This window comes from Pleurodeles waltl, chromosome 4_1, assembly GCF_031143425.1.
Source record: "Pleurodeles waltl isolate 20211129_DDA chromosome 4_1, aPleWal1.hap1.20221129, whole genome shotgun sequence".
Taxonomy (NCBI): Eukaryota; Metazoa; Chordata; class Amphibia; order Caudata; family Salamandridae; genus Pleurodeles; species Pleurodeles waltl.
The window spans coordinates 23,552,588-23,573,607 of record NC_090442.1 but is presented as its reverse complement, the minus strand read 5'-3'; the positions used below and the strand labels follow the sequence as shown (position 1 = coordinate 23,573,607).

Sequence of the window (21,020 nt, the reverse complement as noted above, 5' to 3'; positions counted from 1 at the left end):
AAATGTGTCCCCACATCTACTATCCATGATTTCCTCAAGACATTCACTCTCTTCCCTCAGATTTCAAGGGTACCCCTGTCATCGACTCAAGGTTTTATTATCTAGGGTGGGTTAAGCCTGATTGAGTCCCAGAACATGCAATCTTCTCTCCAGAAGAAAAGAATGAGGCAGAAGAAACATGAGGAATAGATTCAAGAAGAAAGAAATGAAGAGAGGGAAGAAGAGGGAACTGGGGGGAGAAATGATAGCCTTATAGAAGGAAGGCTCAGAATGTCAGCTGAGACAGCTACAGCTGGGAAAGAAGATTCCACCTCCATCTTAGAAGACGTTTGTGCAAAGGCTTCAAACGAGATTATGTACACAGCTTTGAGATTGCTTGTATGGCTCAGGCTTCGAATGGTATGTCTAAGGGGGGCACTGTAATGAGTGAGTTGCCCATAGAGGGTACAACAGTCACTGGCTGAATGCCAGGGGCAGAGCAGATGAACTGTGAGTGAATGAAGGAAGCTCTAATCAGACTGTCTCGCTAAAGCCAGCTCAGTACCCTTAGAGGAACTCAAGTGAGTGGCAGGCGTTCCATGAAACAAATTCATTACCTGAAATGAGTGGGTGAGAGGGGCGGGGAGGATTTTTATGCCCTTAACCAATAGATGGTGACAGAGTGACTCAAGAAGGAGTGCTCTACCCCACTTAGGTGACACCTGTCAGACATGACAGTTAATGATCCAGAGAAGATCCAGTGCTGACTCACACTTGGTTTACTGGCTGGGCTGAGCAGATTGTCTTCAAACCAAAAGGAGGGCAGAATTCTCAACTGAGGTTTTACCCCAGAGGATAAGGTCCAGGGCAAATTCCAAAGTACCAAGGGAGGACACAGGCAAGAAGGGGAATTGGGTTTCAAGTCAGGACACACAAGGACAAGAAAAGTCTTCCAAGCTCACAGTGATTACTTGCTACAAGGGTAACATAATGGACTTCATGTAAGGGACTGTACCAACTGCACTCATGATAGCAAGTGTGTTGGCTATGGGTGAAGGGGACCCAAGAGGTACATGTTGCACTTAATCTAGTAGCTATAGACATTTGGGAGTGGCGTATCCATCCAAAACGTACAGGGTATATGTTGGAAGCTAATATCAACAGGAGGAATATCCGTACCCTGAAAGGTACTACGGTTTAGAGGAAGATACTCAAGCACAAGGAGATTCTCCCAAGAGCCAGTGGCAAAGGCTAGGTAACTCATGGGGATGACATGGAGAAAACAATGACCCGAGTTGAGTTCGAAATGAATGACAAGCCAATCATGGCCTATTGAGGGATGAAGCAAGGTGCTGAATGTCCCTTGGGCAATGGTTAGATTATCCCTACTTTAGCACCAGGGCCAGAAGCTGACAGGGTTTGGACCACATCAGGGCGGTCATTCTGACCTTGGCGGACGGCGGAGGCCGTCCGCCAAGGTAGCGCCGTCAGAACACCGCACCGCGGTCGAATGGCCGCGGCGGTGATTCTGACATTTGCCCTGGGCTGGCGGGCGGCCGCCAAAAGACCGCCCGCCAGCCCAGGGCAAATCAACCTTCCCACTAGGATGCCGGCTCAGAATAGAGCCGGCGGAGTGGGAAGGTGCGACGGGTGCAGTTGCACCCGTCGCGTATTTCAGTGTCTGCTGGGCAGACACTGAAATACTTTATGGGGCCCCCAGGGGCCCCGCGGCACCCCCTACCGCCATCCTGTTCATGGCGGGAGAGCCGCCATGAACAGGATGGCGGTAGGGGGTGTCTGAATCCCCATGGCGGTGGAGCGCGCTCCGCCGCCATGGAGGATTCAGACGGGCAGCGGAAAGTCGGCGGTAGCCCGCCGGCTTTCCGCTTCTGGCCGCAGCTGTACCGCTGCAGTCAGAATGCCCGGCGGAGCACCGCCAGCCTGTTGGCGGTGCTACCGCCGACCTCCGCCCTGGCGGTAATTACCGCCAGGGTTAGAATGAGGCCCCAGGTGTGTTGACCAGAGCACAGGTTGCATGTACATCTAAGGAATAGACAAGGACCAGAGAAAGGCAGTGAGTGGATCAGAACAGACTCTGAGAAATCACAGATTGTGGCATCCATCATCCCTGCTCCAGAAGGAGAGGAGGATGAGAAACCCAAAGCAGACCTGGGGCCATAATATACATCCTGGCCCAGGGGCACAAAGTGCGTATGTTCCTTCTTGGAGCACAATGGTATTACAGAAGGGACCACAGGTGGTTGTGTAATACTGATAGCACTGGCACATGTGTAGTGCCTGTGCTATCAGGAGAGGGCATTCCCTCATTTACATGGGTGCTAGGCACCATGCAAACGAGGGAATCTATTTGCTTCTCCGCAAAGGAGCAGACGTTGAGGCAAACATGCCCTTAGGAAGGGCACTGAAAGTATGACACAAAAAGGTAGTGCACTCTCAGTGTGCACCCCGAGGGCAGCCCTCTCAAGGGAAGAACGGGGGTCTCCTGGACAGCTCAGACATCCCCCTGCAGGCACCTGTACTCACTCATTGACCCGCCTGCAAAGAGATTTCTAATCCCGCTTCAAAGTGCAGGAGAAACACGGAGAAGCTCTGAAGCAGCTGCTCCATATTTCACTTGAATGTGCTGCCCCAGGCCAGCTTCACTCATGGCTACCCTGAGAGCAGCACATTCATCATAAAAGGTTGCATTTTCCCAGTTTGCACATGGTGCACCATTGTGCAAACAGGGAAATATGCCCTATTCGTAATATGGGCTCAGGTGTTTGAGTCTGGGTCAGGGTCGGAGTTGCAAGAGTTGTCAGCTGCTAGAGAACTCACCTGAGAGATATTACGCCAGACACAAGCTGAATGCCTTACACTGGTGGGACTTCGGAAAGTAACCCAGGAATGAGTCAGCAAAGGAGAGGCTGAAGGCATAATGTTGACTGGAGAAAGGACCGCTTTACTATAAGCCTGTGAATTGCTGGGTCGGGTTAGAGGCTGTAAATCCATTACTGCACAGAGACCCTTAGCAGGATACTTGGGATTCAGGAAGAGTCAGGATAAGTTGGACTCTTTGTTCTGCTGGTTGGGGATATACAGAGATACATAGAGATTCTGTAGAAACTGTCCTACTTGTCAACTGAGAGGAATGTCACAAGGTAAGACCAGGGCACTATTGATGCCACTGTCAGGTAAGAGGCATACCATTTGTGCGAGTGTGCACTGACATTGTTAACTCATTTGATCCCCCCCTCGACCGTGTATCCAGAGGCGGTATTTCTGAGGAGCACGACTGCAAAGATAGTTGTATGACACTCATTGAGATCTTATCAAGCAATGGTTTTCTTAAAATAGTCATTTCTGACTGGTGAACAAAATATTTCTTTTTAAATGAGAAAGGTGTAGAAGCCAGCTGGCATGACCTAGCACTTCCCCACACCATACGGCTGGCAAACCAGTGGGTTGGAAGAACAGTGTAACAAGACTTGAGAGGAGCTTGATGGAAACTCTACAGAGAACCTCAGCAGGAAGTGGGGTTTTCTGTTGTCATGACTCTTCCTTGTTTGCAGAAAGATTCTGCAGAAAGGAGTAGGGTTCAGTCTCTTTAACCTCTGTTTGGACACCGAGTGCGAGGCCCACTCACCTCAGTGAGAGAAGTATGGAATAGAACTTCAGAGAAGGATGCAGAGAACTAAAAGACTGGCCTCAGGAAGTTCATGGCATGAGGGGGGTCTGTGAGGGTCTGAAGATGAAGATAACTGCACAGACAGACAGGGGGTCCCTCCTCCCCTGCAGCAGTCTGGACACAGAGGGATAAGCCGGAAGTGATGTCAGCATCCGCTGCTGGTGCTGTCTCTGCCGCCGCTGACCCGGAAGAGGAAACCCTTCTCCCTTTCATACAGTGTGCTCAGTGGATTTCATCAGAAGGCGAGGAGCGCCCTCCGGTGGCCGCTGGCGGGACCGCCGCCTCCAGGCTCCTGTGGATTCTTCGATGAGACTTTGCCGCGTGTAATAAAGAAACCTAAGAGGGAGATTGGATACAAAATGTGGGTAAAATGAATGTCCATGTTTGCAACGGAGGGGTGGGAATTTTAAACGTTTGAAAGTTAAAATGAAATTGTTTTCTGGCTACAAACTTGAGTCTCCCATTTGAATTGGGAATGGGAGAATTGAATGTTTTTCCCCTTTTCGTTCAGAGCCGTCCTGGAACCTTTAACTATTTTTTTTTTTTTAATAGCAGCAACTGCATTCTGGGACTTGTAGTTTCTCTCTTACACGCACTGCAAGAATGAACTGTTACCTAAAAAGGCAGAACTAGCTAATGTGGGAACTTGCTACCTACATGGTTGTATTTCCTTAACCTAAATGCCGAGCGGAATTGAGAAGAATTTGGCCTTTAACAAAATGCTCCTGTAAGGAATTGGAAAGCTTTAATAGTATCGTTAAGGCAGCTCAGGTACACATTTCAAGGAGATTTCAGCTTATATTTGCTATTTTGACTGTGCACTCACATAGCTGTCAAGTATGCTTATGTGTTACATTTCCATTATTTCACTGTGTCGATGAGTGACATTTTATTGCCACGTCCAACATGCATGGAGCCACAAACATCTTTCCACCTAGCATTCCCCAACTTGTCCTGGTAAAAACGCTACCCCACTGGTGTGCCTGGGCCTCGTGCCCTTGACAGGAATAGGTCACAGAAGGGTCAATGGTAATCCTTACATGAGGAGTACTGTTGATCCTGGGATGATCCATTTGTGATGCAGGCACTAGTCACAGGCACACAGGTGGGGTAGCGTATTTATCAGGACACGTGGAAAAACACTGTGTGGTAGGTATTTTTTCGCATATTCTTGTAGTTTGCGTGACAGAAATGCAAGGACAAATAGAGTTATTATTCAGCGTTTCACCTTTGCAGGGTATCTTGGGTAAGAAAACTTTGGGGAATCCACACAAGCCACACCTCCGTGGGCTCCCCTGAATGTCTAGTTTTCATAAATGTCTGGATTTGGTAGGTTTCCCTAAATGGCCGTCAAGCCCTCGATGAAAAACGCAGGTGACCGCCTTACAAGACCAGGTTGTTTTGTGATACATAATTTTGATGTCTCCACAATACAGTATGGGCCCTTCCCTGTTGCGGCCCTGTGTGAAGATGTGGTTACCCAAACTGTATGAGTTGTCCAGTAGGACTGCAAGGTGTGCTTCTGCACTAACCCCGTTTTGAGTGTAAGGCCCAAAAATATAGTCAACTCTGTCAACAAACTGGGAGTCCACTGGCGTGTCTTAGAACAGTGCCCAAGAGTGCCTCCATGCTGCCTCAGGAATTGTTCTGCATGCAAATGTGTTTGCTGCACAATTTGCTGAAGGAAGTCAACATAAAGTTGGCCATATCGACTTTACATCCAGCGTCACCAGTAAAAGGTGGAATTTGGTCAACAACAAAAGGCAACTCATTACTTGAAATAAATGCACATTCTAAACATGTAAGAGTAAGCTTATGAGTGCTCATACACTGACACACATCGTTGCCTTGATGTGTAATTCCGGGTTTACAATTGTAGACCCGTTTTAATAATGAACAAACAATTCAGTGGGGCACATCAACAATCAATGTCTATACTTTGTAGATATTATAATATCATAATGAGATGACATGAGAGATCCTAATATATTCTAACTAAATTGCTAATTAATATATCTCCCTTTCCTGAAATGTGTAGACAAACAATAATTAACCAAAGAAGAAAACATGTACCCATGTAAAACTAACCAAACAAAATATGTCCATGCAAATAGAATTTTTTTTTTAATACAAAAGAAAATATCATATTATACACATAAACATATAAACATATAAACACAACATATAGAATAGGAATGAAAAGCCATCAGCCGACACGTGTTTCGTCCTGACTGGACTTCTTCAAGGCTGTCTTCGACATTGATTGTTGATGTGCCCCACTGAATTGTTTGTTAAAGGTGGAATTTGGGGCTGAAGTAAATTGGGGGGCAACCAAGCGAGCACTCTGTGTGTGCTTGCCGCCGTACACACCTCTCTGGGTTGGGCTAACCCGCTGTTGTCCTGCTGCATAGACTGTGTTTGCGAAGGGACAGCACGACTGTCCTCATTGTCTCCCTCAAAATCACAAAAAGAGAAGTCGTCGGATGGAACGCCGCCAACTGAAGAATCACTCCCAGATTCTGCTCCATTGTCCTCTCCCTCAGATGCTGTCTCAGTATCTGCTGTGTCAGTCGCGGGTCCTGCCTCAGAGCTATCCTCCATAACCTGAGTTAGGGCTTGAGCAGCAGTCATCCAATGAGACGCCATCTCTGCTACTGGCTAAACTGTCCCTCTAAAAAACTAGCCTAGGTAGAAGGCAGATAAGGTCACACATTGCTGGTGGGTGTGTAATGTGTGCAACAGTAAATGACAGTCACCTTACCTTTGCTTCTTCTCTCAATCAGCAGGTTCTTTGGAGACACTGAAAAAAACAAAAAAGACACACTATTACTTCACCTTGCCACATACCCATTATCACAGCCTTTATCACTGGTGGCGTCCAGTCTGACAATAATTTTTGGTGCACTCACTCCTACGACCTCCTCCTCGGACTCCCTCACTACCACTCAGCAAAAGTGCCATTCGTCTCTCTATAGCCCCCCTCGCACATACATTTCAATTTTTTTAAAGCTTAGGTAATGGCTGGCTTTACTAATCCACTCAGTAATTCACACAAAATGCAGATCTGTTCTTAGCAACAGGCATATAAACCTTCTGCGCAACTTTATGGCTTCAAAACTATCACTAGGCAAAAGTCTAATCTCTTTCTCTAGCAGGAACATAATCACAAGAGTTATCTTGATATTTTTATTGCTGTTAAAAAGCTATATCTATATATGTACATGTAAAGAGATCACTTTTATATATGTGTGTTGTTTCCCTGGGGGCCGATCGCAGTCCCCAGGGAAACCACACATGCATTGACAAGTGATCTCTCCATACATTATTTCATATATATATATATATATATATATATATTTACAGACACTCGAACTCGGCGTTTCCTTTCTGCACCAGACCGTCAAAGGTGCTAGTCTCAATGTGCGCGCCACCGCGTATTTTATCAACACATTTCTTCTGCGTTTACGAAGAAAGACAGCACTCAACGAACACAGCAAGTTAATTATTTAATCGCCAACTGTTGGCGATTAAATAATTAACTTGCTGTGTTCATGGAGTGCTGTCTTTCTTCGTAAAAGCAGAAGAAATGTGTTGATATATATATTTACATGTACATAAAATACATGAAAGAGAGAGAGATTTATCTTCCTCTATCGGAAGTCTCTCTCCTTCTCTCTCTCTCTCTCTCTATATATATATATATATATATTTATACATGTAAACTTTTTTTTAATAGACTTATGGTTTCCCTGGGGGGCGATTGTGGCCCCCAGGGAAACAACACATCTATCAAACAAATTTTCCCTCACAAGTATCAGTCCTGCTTATGGGCGACACAATCAATTTTATGTTTTTTAAATCTTTTAACTCCTGTGGGGGGCTAATGTGCTCACCCCAGGGGTAACTAACATACTTATTTAAAAAATATGACCCTGGGGGGTTAAGCCCATTTTGAAGAGGGCAGACCCCTCCTAGATGAAATCCCTTTCAGGGAGGGGAAAACAAACTGATCTCAGCGTGCCTCGCACTGACGTCACAGATAGACAGGTGGGGGAAGACACAGAAGCTCTTCTGTGTCTCCCGAGGAATATTAACTTAAAAAAAATCCTCCATTGCAAAGCACTGGAGGATTTTAAAACCCCTCCCTGGTGTCGGCCAATGGTCGTGGCCCGCACCAGGGAGGGTGTGTATGTGTCAGCCATTGGCCGACACACGCACTGATACGGTTAAGTTTGGCCACAGACAGCTTTTGTCCTTTGCCTAGGGACACATTATCAATACAAAATAGGAGACTTTGGTTCAGCCCTTTCAGATTTGGTTGCTTTGGTCCAGTCACTTTCAGCCATAGCTTGTGAAAAATGTCATTTATATGTAGGGCCTTTTGCACATTTGTGTTTTTCTGTTGTGATTGGCAAAGGAGTCCTTCTCCCAGATAAAGAAGAAGCTTCCCCACATCACCATTCTGTAACTCCACCAGTCAGGTACTTCAGGAGAGTGGCGGAATAAGTGGGTTTTTCTTTAATGTATGTGTTAGGGTGCAGTGCAAGCCTAACCTTAAGGTGGACGTTACACTGAGATTTAGATTATGTGGTGAACGAGATGGCCAGACTCCTAGGTGGCCAACAAGAAGTGTTGCAAGGCTGATAGGGAGGAGAGACAAGAGAGCTTGGAAGAATGGTCAAGGCAGCTGCAAAGAAATGGAGGGGCAGGAGGCGTGGGAAACCAGCCTCTGAAGCTCCTGCAGTACCAGTAGATGGGGTGCTGGAGGAGGCAGCCCTGGAGCCAACCAGGGAGGACACTGCCTCTGTAGGAGAACTTCCTGAGCTTGCTGAATGGCAAATTGAGGGTGGGCCTACCAGGGAGGAATTCTGCAAGGCGCAGAGAGATTGCCCAGCCCCAGAGTGGCTGAGCCAGCAGACCAAAGCCCAGGCAGCTGATGATACCTCTGGAGATCAGTGATCACCTTATTTACTGGGAGAACAGCCTCTTCTAAGGGACCTGTGCATGGAGCAGCACATGTGGTTCCCCAATGTTATAGGGCATTCCTACTGGATTTGGCTCAGGGGATTCCCCAGCAGGATATCTGCAGCAGGGCAAGACCTTTGACAGACTTGTCCCCTACTTTTATTGGTCCCAGATGATGACAGCCTCAGATGCTCTCTGTACGACCTATCTCACCTGCCAAGGCAGTGGGAAGACCAGGAAGAAGCTCAAGCTCAAGGCTCCCTGAGTCCCATGCCTGTTGGCACCCCCTTTAAGAGGGAGGCACCAACACTGTTAGGTCTTTGGATTGTTGGGTCCTTGGACCCCAAAACTGCCTTGAGCAACAGGTTTACCCTGGGTTTGGTAGGCCATGCAACATGCTACCCATAGACCATCCCTCTGAGGAACATAACTACACCTGCAGTGGCTAGGACCTTGATGGGGATTTTTACCCAAGTGGGTTTCCACAAGGAAGTGGTGTCAGAAAGGGACAACAGTTTCATGTTCATGTACATGAAGTCCATGTGAAAGGAATGTGGGACAACCTATAAGTTCTTCACACCTTATCACCCCCAGACTAATGGGCTTCTTGAGAAATTCAACAAGACCCTCGAAGACATGATTATGGGCCTACCGGAGCCCATGAGACAGAAGTGGGACGCCCACTTGCCCTGCTCTTTGCATACAGGGAATAGCGCAGGAGTAGGATTCAGCCATTTTGAGCTCCTCTATGGTCACCCTGTAATGGCATCCCTCAGTTTAGTGAAGGAGGGATGGGAGCAAGCTCCCAAGAGAATCTCTTAGCATGTGGTTAGCTACACGCTAGCTGTTCGCTAGCTGTTGGCAATCAAATGCAGAAGTTCTGGAAGAAGGCTTCTGAGACCTCAGAAGCTAGCCAGAAGGTGATGAAGCAATGGTATGACCAGAAGGCAACTCTGGTTGAGCCCAGGGCCCTCCGAGATCGTTGTACAGGGCCCTGTGATGTGATTGAGAGTCAGGAGGAAACCACCTACCTGGTGGATCTCAAGACACCCAGAAACCACCTTTATGGGTCCTTCACCTCAATCGCCTGAAGACCCACCCCGAGAGGTCTGAGGTCACCATGTTTTTAGTGATGGATGATTGAGTAGAGGAGGAGAGTGAACCCTACCACAATCTCATTTCATCCAACAAACAGTTGGGCCAGTGGATGGTGTCAACCTCTCCCCTACTCTGACCCCAGAGCAGCAGAGTGACTGTCACCAGCTATTGGGACAGTTTGCCTCTCTGTTCTCCCTCAACCCTTGGCTTACGAACTTGTGTACCCACGATATTGACACTGGTGGCAATCCATCTGTCAAAAACAAAATCTACAGATGGTCAGGCAAAGGTGAGGCCCAACATCAAGGAGGAGGTCTCCAAGATGCTGGAGTTGAGAGCACTCCAGTGGGCCCTTGTACAGCCCAGTGTTGGTGATTCCAAAGGCTGTCCCACTGGACACCACACCAGAACTCCAGTTCTGTCTGGACTACAGGGGGCTAAATTCAGTCACCCATCCCTTAAGATGATGAGCTCATTGATCGGTTAGGAGCAAGTTCCTGGGTACTTTTGTACTGACTTCAGGCTACTGGCAGACTGCCCTAACTGAGAAGGCTAAATTGAGTTTGGTGTTTCCCACACCAGAGGCCACTTCCAATTCAAGGTAATGCCCTTTGGCCCAAAAAATTTCCCTGACACCTTCCAAGGCTGGTAAACCAGTTTTTGGCTAGAATGGAGGCCTTCAGAGGTCCTTCCCGGAATGATATACCTGTCTTTCGTAGCAGTTGGGAGGACACATGTTTCACCTCCAGGAAGTGCTTCAGGTTCTGCAACAGGCAGGCCTGACTATCAGACTGGCAGACCAGTTTGTCAAGGGGTATGATACCATTGTTGCCCCACCCACTTAGCTAACTTTGAAGAAGCAGCTAAAGAAGGGTATATGGTCAGAGGCTTGCCAGAAAGCCTTTAACTTCCTCATACAGGCCTTGTGTGCATCCCCTTTACTCAAGGCCCCTGAATTTTCCAAATAATTTATTGTGCAAACTGATGCCTCAGAGCATGGCACAGGGGCAGTATTGTCACAGTTAAATGAGGTGTGCCTAGACCAACCTGTAACCTTTGTTAGTAGGAGGTTACCTCTCCAGGAACAGAGGTTACTTCTCCAGGGACAGAGAAACCTTTGATGTGGTTTGGGTGCTGAAGAAGCTGTGACTATACCTGCTTGGCACTCACTTCCGGGTTCAGACAGACCATAGGCCCCTCAGATGGTTGATGCAGATGAGGAGTGAGAATCCCAAATCGTTGAGACAATCCATCTTCCTACAGGGAATGGAAGTTACAGTGGAACACCGCCCCGGTTAAGACCATGCAACTGCTGATGGTATTTCTGTCTTAGTGATGAAAGCGCCCAGGCCGTTGGGCAGTCCTCTCCACTTTCAGCTGGGGACTGTGGGGGCATGTTAGACCTGTCAGCTTTTGGGCGGTCTTCCTCCAAACCTTTTGTCTCTACCACTCCTATTTTTGCTGATCCCATTATCATTGCCCATAGGACTCTGTGCGGAGAGCTAGACGGTGACCGTTTAGTAGGCCCTGTCCGCTGCTCCTCTCTGCTCCAGCAGTTTGGGCGAGTACAGTGGGAAAGGATGGCAGCAGACTAACCAAATTTAAGCAACAAACACCAGTGTTGACGCATGACAGGTTGGTGTTGGGCACAGTACTGGGATTTCCGTGATGTTACTCCTGTGGCTGATCAGGAGATTGACGCCTCGGCACTCTGTGTCCTCCTGTCGACGTGCCACATTCTCCACGCCTTCTGCCCCTCTCTGCTACGGTAGCCCACAGCACAAAAAGTGCCTGAGAAAGGTCTTAAAGTCAGCAAGAGCCAGCCCGCAATTGGCTTGGTGGCTACTGTAGGAAAGTACCATCTTGCCTGGCATGTTACCCCCATATTTCACTGTATATATGTTGTTTTAGTTGTATGTGTCACTGGGAGCCTGCCAGCCAGGGCCCCAGTGCTCATAAGTGTGCCCTGTATGTGTTACCTGTGTGATGACTAACTGTCTCACTGAGGCTCTGCTAACCACAACCTCAGTGGTTATGCTCTCTCATTTCTTTCCAAATTGTCACTAACAGGCTAGTGACCAATTTCACCAATTGACATTGGCATACTGGAACACCCTTATAATTCCCTAGTATATGGTACTGAGGTACCCAGGGTATAGGGGTTCCAGGAGATCCCTATGGGCTGCAGCATTTCTTTTGCCACCCATAGGGAGCTCTGACAATTCTTACACAGGCCTGCCACTGCAGCCTGAGTGAAATAATGTCCAAGTTATTTCACAGCCATTTACCACTGCACTTAAGTAACTTATAAGTCACCTATATGTCTAACCTTTACCTGGTAAAGGTTGGGTGCTAAGTTACTTAGTGTGTTGGCACCCTGGCACTAGCCAAGGTGCCCCCACATTGTTCAGGGCAAATTCCCCAGACTTTGTGAGTGCGGGGACACCATTACACGTGTGCACTGTACATATGTCACGACATATGTATAGAGTCACAATGGTAACTCTGAACATGGCCATGTAACATGTCTAAGATCATGGAATTGTCACCCCAATGGCATTCTGGCATTGGGGAGAAAATTCCATGATCCCCCGAGTCTCTATCACAGACCCGGGTACTGCCAAACTACCTTTCCCGGGGTTTCACTGCAGCTGCTGCCAACCCCTCAGACAGGTTTCTGCCCTCCTGGGGTCCAGCCAGGCTTGGCCCAGGAAGGCAGAACAAAGGACTTCCTCAGAGAGAGGGTGTTACACCCTCTCCCTTTGGAAAAAGGTGTCACGGCTGGGGAGGAGTAGCCTCCCCCAGCCTCTTGAAATGCCTTGATGGACACAGATGGTGCCCATCTCTGCATAAGCCAGTCTACACCGGTTCAGGGATCCCCCAGCCCTGCTCTGGCGCGAAACTGGACAAAGGAAAGGGGAGTGACCACTCCCCTGACCTGCACCTCCTCTGGGAAGTACCCAGAGCTCCTCCAGTGTGCTCCAGACCTCTGCCATCTTGGAAACAGAGGTGCTGCTGGCACACTGGACTGCTCTGAGTGGCCAGGGCCAGCAGGTGACGTCAGAGACTCCTTCTGATAGGCTCTTACCTGTGTTGCTAGCCTATCCTCCTTCCTAAGTAGCCAAACCTCCTTTTCTGGCTATTTAGGGTCTCTGCTTTGGGTAATTCCTTAGATAACGAATGCAAGAGCTCATCAGAGTTCCTCTGCATCTCTCTCTTCACCTTCTGCCAAGGAATCGACCTCTGACTGCTCTGGACGCCTGCAAAACCGCAACAAAGTAGCAAAGACGACTACTGCAACCTTGTATCGCTGATCCAGCCGCCTTCTCGACTGCTTTCCTGGTGGTGCATGCTGTGGGGGTAGTCTGCCTCCTCTCTGCACTAGAAGCTCCGAAGAAATCTCCCGTGGGTCGACGGAATGTTTCCCCTGCAACCGCAGGCACCAAAAGACTGCATCACCGGTCCTCTGGGTCCCCTCTCAGCACGACGAGCGTGGTCCCTGGAACTCCGCAACTCTGTCCAAGTGACTCCCACAGTCCAATGACTCTTCAGTCCAAGTTTGGTGGAGGTAAGTCCTTGCCTCCCCACGCTAGACTGCATTGCTGGGTACCGCGTGATTTGCAGCTCCTCCGGCTCCTGTGCACTCTTCCAGGATTTCCTTTGTGCACAGCCTAGCCTGGGTCCCCGACACTCTAACCTGCAGTGCACGACCTCCTGAGTTGTCCTCCGGCGTCGTGGGACCTTCTTTTGTGACTTCGGGGGAGCTCCGGTTCACTCTTCTTCATAGTGCCTATTCCGGCACTTCTGCGGGTGCTGCTTGCTTTTGAGTGGGCTTTTTGTCTTGCTGGACGCCCCCTCTGTCTCCTCACGCAATTGGCGACATCCTGGTCCCTCCTGGGCCACAGCAGCATCCAAAAACCCTAACCTCGACCCTTGCAGCTAGCAAGACTTGTTTGCAGTCTTTCTGCACGGAAACACCTCTGCAAGCTTCTTCACAACGTGGGACATCAATGCTCCAAAGGGGAAGTTTCTAGCCCTCTTCGTTCTTGCAGAATCCACAGCTTCTACCATCCGGTGGCAGCTTCTTTGCACCCACAGCTGTCATTTCCTGGGCATCTGCCCACTCCCGACTTTATCGTGACTCTTGGACTTGGCCCCCTTGTTCCACAGGTACTCTCGTCTGGAAATCCATTGTTGTTGCATTGCTGGTGTTGGTCTTCCTTGCAGAATTCCCCTATCACGACTTCTGTGCTCTCTGGGGAACTTAGGTGCACTTTGCACCCACTTTTCAGGGTCTTGGGGTGGGCTATTTTTCTAACCCTCATTGTTTTCTTACAGTCCCAGCGACCCTCTCCAAGCTCACATAGGGTTGGGGTTCATTCGTGGTTCGCATTCCACTTCTAGAGTATATGGTTTGTGTTGCCCCCATACCTATGTGTTCCCATTGCAATCTATTGTGACTATACATTGCTTGCACTGTTTTCTATTGCTATTACTGCATAATTTTGGTATTGTGTACATATATCTTGTGTATATTTGCTATCCTCATACTGAGGGTACTCACTGAGATACTTTGGCATATTGTCATAAAAATAAAGTACTTTTATTTTGAGTATATCTGTGTATTGTGTTTTCTTATGATATTGTGCATATGACACCAGTGGCATAGTAGGAGCTTCACACGTCTCCTAGTTCAGCCTAAGCTGCTCTGCTAAGCTACCTTTTCTATCAGCCTAAGCTGCTAGACACCTCTTCTACAATAATAAGGGATAACTGGACCTGGTGCAGAGTGTAAGTACCCCTTGGTACCACTACAAACCAGGCCAGCCTCCTACAGCTACCCAATGCAGCTCAGTACACATTCTGAGGAAGAATTCAGATGAGACCAGAGGCCAGAAGCTAAGAAGCTGCAACAATGTGTGGTTCGGCGGACCTCCCTTTTTTCCAATAATGTCTCTCAGCCATCAATTAGGGAGATGTTCCCTGTTTCTACTTCTAGGGGTCAGCCAGGAGCACCAAAAGAAGGCTGTAAGCCTACTACAGAGCCTTTAACTCCTGCGAATGGAGAAGCAACAGAGAGGGTGATGAAAGGTGGCTTGGAAACCCCCAAGATAGCGCCATTAAAGGTTCAGAGGAGGCTCTGCTGTCCGGTACGAGGCACTGTAATGAGATGGGGATTGACGTGGATAAGCCGCTTCTGGTGGGGCAAAAAGAGAGACTGAAATTGGGGGGGGTGGACTCGCTTGATCCTGCTGGTAACATTGTCTATAATGATCACCCAGCAGACCAGTCGAATCTTTTGCAGAATTCCCTGTTGCGGATGGGTTTAGTCCAGACTGAAATAGGAAAGGCTGAGTCACAGGCTGTCGTTGGGTCCCCTGATTTCGGGGAAACGTTCTTCTCTGTTACTGATGATTCAGATTTACCTGAACTTAATAGCACACCATCTGCAGAGGATACCGCCTCAGATCCTAGTATTAGATGTACTCTTGTCAAACATGGTTTAACAATTATACAAATGCGTCCCCAAAGGAAATATAAAAGGAGGGGAGCACACGGTGGCCCCGTAGGGAATTCCGTTGAGAATATTGCCTGGAAGCTAAGATGAGACTATTCTACCACCCAGCAGATGTATCCTTAGGTAAACAGTGGGTCAAACCCTTCAATGGCGGGTCAATCCCAGGATCTTACTTTAACCTCATCCCCCGTTGCTATGGAACACTCACTTTTGCTCATCCTAGAAGCTATAAAACATTTACAAGAGGAAGTATGCAGTGATAGTCATCGTGTCGATCTTGCATCTAAATAATTACAAGGTGCTATCAAAAAGTCAGTAAAACTTGTTTTGAAATTGGTGATCAGATTTCCACTGTTGAGGAGCTAGTCGTCAGTGTTCTTAAGACAAATGTTGGGTCTCTGAAGGTCCAGCAAGATTCCACAGATATGCAGATGACAAAGGTTATGTGGAAAGTCAAAGATTTTGAAAATCGTCAACATAGGAACAACCTAAGATTTCTCTGGATTGCTGAAGGGGCTGAGGGAAGTAATATCCATTCTTTTATGTTGTATCTACAGAGAGGGGCATTCTCTGAGCTCTCTCAGTGGGATTGGGACTTAGAGGCTCAACAGGTTCATTGGATCCCCTGCATGTTAAAGAAACATTGAGATACAGAACCTGAAAAACCCAGGGCTATTCTTGTGTATTTTGGAAGCTTCCTCTTGCGGCAAGCTGTCTACAAGAAAGCACGGCCTAATGCCAAAAGAGAGCTTGATAGGCATTCTTTCTTTGTTGGAGTGGATTTTTGCCATGCCACAGTGGAGCCGCGGTGGCATCTTAGGCAGCTTTTTAATCCATTTCAAAAACTTGGAAGTCAAATTTTCCTAGTGAACCCTGCTCATCTAAAGGATGTTTTCAGGGGAAACACTCACAATTTTGTTTCAGAAATAAAGGCTCAAGAATATTTAAAGGAGCTCTCTACTGGTGCCATGAGTGGGACTAAAGAGAGTTGTCTTAGGAGAAAGTCACAAGTTGAAACGATATGCTGTGGTTTAGAAATGGTCCTAATGGCTGGGAAAAGGGGGGGTGAAAGTGAGCTTACAATCGGGAGACATCACTCAGGTTCTGATGTGATTACACTATGATAGGGTGTGGGGGTGGGAGGTAGTTGCGGGTGGTGGTGGGCAGGGGGTAGGTTGGGTGAAGGGTGTGGGAGGGTGTTGGGTGGATGACTGGGGACAACACAGGAGGTTGGTTATGTTTTTTTTTTAGCTGGTGTAAATTTTCACTTTCTATTAGCTGTAAGGTGCCGGCTTAGTCATGGGGGATTATTTTGTATTTGGTCTATTTTTTCAACGTTCATGTAGATCTTTATCATGTGTAATGTTACGGTAACTTCGGTCAACATCTGCGGGCTCAATGATTGGAAAAAAAGGCAAAGGATCACTATTGAGCTCCAGATGTTAAAAGCTGACATTTTGGCCCGTATTTATACTTTTTGACGCAAAACTGCGCTAACGCAGTTTTGTGCCAAAAAAATTAGCGCCGGCTAACGCCATTCTGAAGCGCCGTGCGGGCGCCGTATTTATTCAATGACGTTAGCCGGCGTTAGCCGCCGGCGCTGCCTGGTGTGCTAAAAAAAAACTACGTACACCAGGCAGCGCCGGCGTAGGGGAAAATGGAGTTTGGGCGTCCAAAAATGGGGCAAGTCAGGCTGAGGCAAATTTTTCGCCTCAACCCGATTTGCGTCATTTTTTTTACGACGCCCAACCCCCATTAACATGACTCCTGTCTTAGCAAAGACAGGAGTCATGCCCCCTTGCCCAATGGCCATGCCCAGGGGACTTATGTCCCCTGGGCATGGTCATTGGGCATAGTGGCATGTAGGGGGGCACAATTCAGGCCCCCCTATGCCACCCAAAAAATTTAAAAAAATACTTACCTGAACTTACCTTAATGTCCCTGGGGTGGGTCCCTCCATCCTTGGGCGTCCTCCTGGGGTGGGCAAGGGTGGCAGGGGGTGTCCCTGGGGGCATGGGAGGGCACCTGTGGGCTCATTCCGAGCCCACAGGTCCCTTAACGCCTGCCCTGACCCAGGCGTTAAAAAACGGCGCTAACGCAGGTTTTTTTGACCCGCCCACTCCCGGGCGTCATTTTTGCCCGGGAGTATAAATACGACGCATATGCATTGGAGTAATTTTTTTAGACGGGAACGCCTACCTTGCATATCATTAACGCAAGGAAGGTGTTCACGCAAAAAAATGACGCAAACTCCATGAACTTTGACGCTAGACGCGTCTAACGCCAAAGTATAAATATGGAGTTAGTTTTGCGTCGAATTTGCGTAAAAAGAAACGACGCAAATTCGGCGCAAACGGAGTATAAATATGCCCCTTTATGTCTCCAGGAGACACATGTTGAAGGTGCTAGGCAGAAAATGATTGATTCTTTTGGATTACAATTAGTGAAGGCGACTTCACAAAGGGTGAAGATGAGAGGAGTTGCGATCCTTGCTAGGCCCCAGCTTTTTAACTCCAAATGAACATGGATGATAATAAGGGGTGATGGTCCTAACAGAATATCATTCTCTAAACTGAGTATTTACACTTTGTTCATGTAAGGGCCTGTCACAGATGAAAGGCTTAATAATGAACTCACTCTGTGGCCCCCACCAATTAGTGTCTATGCTGATGTTAACTTAAATGCTACTGTGGATTGGGTTTTGGAGTGTCTCAAAAATTATCCTGGTGGAAGGCCTATGGTGTTCTGGGCATTATCACCAAATGGCCACATACCAGTCTGCTCACTCTTTCTACCGGTGCCGATGTAGGAGTTGACGGCCAGACTTCCGTAAATCATTCAACACAAATTGAACATTGCACTCCAGGAAGTCCATTCATCAGATTCTTTATTTCAAAAAAGTGTGTGCTTCCACCACCTAACACGTTTTGAGCAATAAAGGATCTTTATCACAGGTAGCCATTGTCTCTTTTTCCCACAATTTATATAATCCTATGTTTATCTCATTACTACAGCATTCTGGGACATGTAGTTTTTCAGTGTTTTTGTTACTTTTTTTTACATTCTGGCATTTTTAACACTTATTAAATTTTTAACACTTGCGCTGTCCCATTCTTCCTATACTGTAATTTTGCGCCATAATTCTAAACATTTGTTTTATTTTCTGCTGCTACTAATCACATTGTTTGTTTTCATGTTAAAAGGTAAGGAGATTTGGGGACAGCTATCTAATATCTAGGATACATAATTTTCTATTATATAATTCGCACTTTGTGTCCTAGTGTTTACTGTGAAAAAAGGAATTAAAGAATAAAGGCCCGTATTTATACTTTTTTTGCGCCGCATTTGCGTCGTTTTTTGACGCAAAAACGGCGCAAACTTGCAAAATACCAATGTATTTTGTAGGTTTGCGACGTTTTGCGTAAAAAAGCGGCGCAAATGCGGCGCTAAAAAAAGTATAAATACCGGCCAAAGTATCTCCAAATCACTTTACCTAAGGAAAAAAATCCTAGTTAATCTTTTTCTAGCAATTGTTGTAAATAATTGTGGGAGTAAAAAACAGAGTTGCTCCCAGTCACCCAAAGTGTTGATTAAAATCAATGATTTTTTACATAGGCGGCAATATATAAAATCTATAATCTTTTTTATCTTCTATCAATTCACACAGATTTTGAGATGGTTTTATCATTAGAAAGTTTTTTAGAAAGTTTTAAATAATTTTTACTTCCTTTACTTTTTTACCTGGTTCCTTTCTTCATAAGTGTACAAAGAGTTCTTCGTCGGCATTTGGGCCAAACGGGATCTTAGTCCTTAACTGTATTATATATCTAGATTCCAAATGATGCAATTCCAGTGTTCTGTTGCCTTCTCTCTCATTATGGGGGACATGTGCTACTCCAAAATACCACACTGTCTGCCAGTTCTTTTCATGACATTGATTAAGATGTTTCACCGTTGCATAACTCAAATCTTTATTGTTCACTGCTCTGATATGTTCCAATATTATTTTTTTCAGTTTACAGGTTGTATTTCCTACATATTTCATGCCACATCCACATTTTAATACATACACTCCATAAGTTGTTTCACATATTATTTTTTGGTGGATCTGAAATGTGTGTCCTATGGTATCTTTTACTTCTTTTTTATTTTCACCAATTTGGCATGCCTTGCATTTCAAACACTTAAAACACCCCACACTTTCTTTGTTCAACCATGTTTGAGATATTTCTTCAACAAAGTGACTTTTCACAAGTTGATCTTTGATGGATGGTACTTTTCCATAGGTGATTTTTTATCCTGTTCTTATCAAAGGTCCAATATCCGAATCATTTAGAAGCAGATTCTAATGTTTTTGGAAAATCTTCAAGATCTTTTTATGTTCTTTGTTGTATGTCATTATCATTCTTAATTCTTGTTCTTCTTTAATCTTGATGTTATTTTTCTTTATCAAGCTTTGCTCTCTACGGATTTTTTGTGCTCTTGCCATCCCCATTTTATTATGCTGTTGAGGATAGCCTCTCATTATAAATCTATTTTTCACATCCTTAAACTGTTTTAACATTACAGTGTCTTCTGAGCAATTCTGTCTGACTCTCAGGAACTCTCCTTAATGTATACTTTTAAGTAAACTTTGTGGATGGAAACTATTGCCATGTATGAGGCTGTTTGTTGAAGTAGGTTTCAGATACATGGTTGTATGCAAGGTTTGATTATGGACATAAACCTTGATATCGAAAAATTCTATCTCTCTTTTGTTTGTTTTACATGTAAATTTTAAAACAACCTCATTGGTGTTTAGAATCTTAAAAAATTCTTGAAACATTCTTGAAAATCCCAGTTCGTTTCCTTCCAAATGATAAACAAATCATCAATAAATCTCGGTGAGAGTATTATTTTTTCCATATATTGGTTGTTTTCCTCTCTCCAAGCCACTTCCCTCTCCCAATATCTCATGGTGAGATTGGCGTAGCTTGGAGAAAAGGAAATTCCCATAGCTGTACCTTGTATTTGCAAAAATAACTTATCTCAATCTATGTAGGTAGCCTCTTTGAATGTTTTAATTCTTGAATATTACGCTGTCTGAAAAAGTAATCCATAGCTTTGAGACCCATTTCATGTTTGATGTATATATATATAGAGATGCCACATCCACTGTCACCAACAAATATTCCTCCTGCCATGCAATGTCTGTAAGCATTCTTAAAAAAATCACCTGTATCCTTGACATAGGAACTTAGGCCCTCATTACAACCCTGGCGGTCGGTGTTAAAGTGGCGGTAATACCGCTAACAGGCGGGCGGTTAAATAAATTGAATCAAGACCATGGCGGAAACTGCCAACACAGATAGCCACTTTAACACTCCGACCGCCACGGCGGTAACAACAAACACTGCGGCGGTCACCGCCAACAGACAGGCGGAAGACAATGTACCGCCCACACTATTACAACCCACCAATCCGCCAGCTTTTCCGGGGCGGTACCAGCGCCATCAAAAGCATGGCGCAAACAGTACACAGAAGAAACCACTCACCTCTCGACACTCAACGGAGAAGTAGGACGCCATGGAGCCCAAGTTGCAGGTCCTGCCCTTGTTGCTGTATCTATTAATACACCACGAAGTGGAAAGAAGGCGGCGGCAGCAACGACGACTGTGAGTACTGCACCTAGCACACAGGGGAGGGGTGGAGGGAAAAGAGAGTGACACACACACTCAAAACGCAACACCCCCACACCCCCACCCACAACAACACACACACACATATCCAAAA

The 21,020-nt window shown here is 46.4% G+C and overlaps 2 pseudogenes; one reads left to right on the top strand and one right to left on the bottom strand.

The window, feature by feature from the left end:
* The window catches only part of LOC138287281 (zinc finger protein 271-like), a 523,545-nt pseudogene that overhangs the window by 342,049 nt on the left and 160,476 nt on the right, over nucleotides 1–21,020 (top strand).
* The window catches only part of LOC138286930 (zinc finger protein 850-like), a 227,688-nt pseudogene that overhangs the window by 179,523 nt on the left and 27,145 nt on the right, over nucleotides 1–21,020 (bottom strand).